The sequence below is a fragment of the Myotis brandtii genome, unplaced genomic scaffold (assembly GCF_000412655.1).
Source record: "Myotis brandtii unplaced genomic scaffold, ASM41265v1 scaffold4134, whole genome shotgun sequence".
NCBI classification, from domain to species: domain Eukaryota; kingdom Metazoa; phylum Chordata; class Mammalia; order Chiroptera; family Vespertilionidae; genus Myotis; species Myotis brandtii.
Genome location: NW_005365881.1, coordinates 45,017 through 48,238, shown reverse-complemented (window position 1 = coordinate 48,238; position 3,222 = coordinate 45,017).

The window sequence follows — 3,222 nt, the reverse complement described above, 5'->3', positions numbered from 1 at the left end:
GGCACGGAGGAGGGGGTGGAAGGGGGCAAGATGACTCGCCTCACCCTTACCACTTCTTTCTGTTTCTGGTTCACCCCTTTGTCAACCTCCCAGTGCTACTGCCACTACTGTAGCACCGAAATGGACATCAGGTATGTTATGGCAAGGAAGGGTGGGGGGGCTGCCCACTCCCGGGGTGGGAGGGCTTGGTCCCAACTGCCTAGTGTTTGAGTAGGGAACTCCAGGTGGATTTGGACACTCCAATCACAGAATCACAGAATTATATAAAAAGTTCCAATGTTCATCTCAAGCCACTACTTGACATGGCCCATGAAGAGCATCACAAACGATAGGGATTTGGAGAGCTGGAGGAATTAAGTTATGAATTTTATATTGCTTATTTTTTCAGTTGTGGTAAAGTATGCAGGACAAAGTTTACCATTCGTGATATTTAATGCATTCACAGTGTTGTGCAACCATCACCACTATCTAGCTCCGGAAAATTTTTATCATCCCCAAGGGAACTCTGTCCCCATACGCAGTCTCTCTACCCACTAATCTAGTCTCTACACCTCTGAGCCAATTACCACTAATCCTCTCCCTCCCTCTCTCTCTCTCTTTCTCTCTCTCTCTCTCTCTCTCTCTCATACACACACACACACACACACACACACACACTATGTGGCCTTTTGTGTCTCACTTAAGACACTGTCTTCAAGGTTCATCCAGGTTGTAGCATGTATCAGTACTCCATTCTTTTGCATGGCTGAATAGTATTCCATTGAATGGATATACCACATTTTATTTATCAGTTGAAGGACATTTGAGTTGTTTTCCACCTTTTGACTGTTGTGAATAGTGCTGCTGTGACCATTTGTGAACACATCTTTGTTTGAACACCTGTTTCCAATTCTTTTGGGCACATACGTAGGAGTGGAATTGCTGGGTTGTTTTATAGTTCTCTGTTTCAGTTATTGAGGAACTCCCTCAATAAATTTTTATTGGGCAACTACTCTCTGACAAAGCCTGGATTAGTTAAAATGATAAATTTTATGTTATGTGGATTTTACCACAATTAAAAAAAAAACTATAAAAGGGGTGGAAGCTAGAGTCACCCTTAAGCTTTGTTGTTGTTGTTAGTGGACCCCTGCACCAGACTGTGAGCCCCTCTGGGAGCAAGAGTCTACTTAATCTGTCCCTGAGACTCCAGTTCCCAGGGAAAACTTTATATATTCACTCCCTGCACCAACCCTGTGTGCTCCAGTGTGCCATGTTGGGGGTACAGTGGGGCTGTAACAGAGGAGGTCCTTGAGCCTATGAAGGTCTCCCTCTAGTGGGAGGGCAGGGGGCAAACTAAACCACATGAGTTTCCTGGGAAGGCACGAGGGGGTGCTGTGACACAGAGGAACTGGAGAGGGCGCCTTCCTTCTAGTGCTTGGTTAGAAGAACCCCTCTCTGAAGAGGAGATATTTGTACTGAGTCATGGGGAGGAGTCCTCATTTACTGAGATCTATGGAAGTGTGTCTCAGGTGGTGGGAAACCCTGTAGGTTGGAGGGACAGAGTGAGTGGAGCCTAGTGAGTGAGGAGAGTGGTCCAATATGCAAACTGATGCACAAATACATTTCTTTTCTTTTTCTTCCTTTTTTAGAAACGACCCCTGCTGTTCTTTCTAGCAACCCTGCTCCATCTCAGCTCAACCTTTATAGGTCCTCCATCTCCCAGACAGTCTCACCTCCCACGAAACCTCTCTGTGCCCTGGACTGCAAATGTGGAGGGTAACGAATTGGGTCCTTTGAGGAATAGCACCTGTCTGCCCAGAGGCACGGTGGGAAGGCGTCTCCGAGGGCCACACGGAGATGGGCTGAGAGAGTAGCTGAGTGAGCAGCTGAGTGAGCATTGGCAGGGGTTTCCCCCATAACCCTCCTTCCAGACCCTCTTCAACCCTTCCCCGCTGTTTCCATAATAAAATGTACACTTGTTGAAATGGCTGGATGCTCGTTTATTCCATTTGCCCAACATGGAGAATTAATACGATTAATACGTGTGGGGTGGCGGGGGTGCCAAGAACCATGTATATCACGCAATTCTGGCAACAACCCTAGAAGGAGGTGAAGAAACCGGCTCAGAGGGTGTTGTGCAAAGTGCTGAGATCCCAGAAAACCTGAGCGTATTGTTCTTGGATTCCCAGAGAAATGACCCAGTGGACTAGCTGTGGAACACAGGGTTTCCCGCCACACTGGCTGCCACCAGTGCCGTGGAACCGCGAAGTCCCATCCAGCCTGCAGTCGGGCCACACCAGGGCAGCTGGCTGGCGCTGTTATGGTTTTCCCGCCCCCTCCAGACTTCCCCAGCACAAGGTTTTATAGAGAACAGAAGTCAGAGGAAAACAGGGCGTGCATGGGGAAGGGGGTGTGTTTCCGTGTAAGCTGTGTGAGATCAAAGCTGCTAGCTGTTTTCTTGACCGGGGAGTTGGCCAGGTTCCCAAGGCCTCACAGCTCGCTGAGCCGTGGCCGTCACTGTATCTCCCACGGGGGGGGAGGAGGGGGCGGATGGAGATGGGGAAGGGGCCTGTGTTCCCATTCACCATCCAGCAGGGATTGGTCATTTGTTCAAGGTCACACGAGTGACAGAGATGATTTTTTAAAGAATATATGTTTTTATTGATTTCAGAGGGGAAGAGAGAGGGAGAGAGAGAGAGAAACGTCAATGATGAGAGAGAATCATGGATCGGCCGCCTCCTGCACGCCCGACACTGGGGATGGAGCCCACAACCCGGGTGTGTGCCCTGACGGGGAATTGAACCGTGACCTCCTGGGTCATAGGTCAGAGCTGATTTTTTATCCAGGTTTTACTCATTCCAAAGGCTGTGTGTGTGTCTGTGTGTGTGTGGCCGTGTGTGTGTGTGTGTACGGCTGCATGTGTGTCTGTGTATGTATGTGTCTGTGTCTGTGTGCGTGTGTGTCTGTGTGTGCATGTGGCTGTGTGTGGGGCTGTGTGTGCGGCTGTGTGTCCATGTGTGGCTGTGTGTGTGGCTGTGTGTGTCTGTGTGTGGCTGTGTGTGTGTGGCTGTGTGTGTCTGTGTCTCTGTGTGCATGTGGCTGTGTGTGGCTGTGTGTGTGGTGTGTGTGTGTGGCTGTGTGTGTCTGTATGTGTGTGTCCGTGTGTGTGTGTCCGTGTGTGTCTCTCTGTGTGTGTGGCTGTGTGTGTGTGGCTGTGTGTGTGTGTGTCTGTGTGGCTGTGTG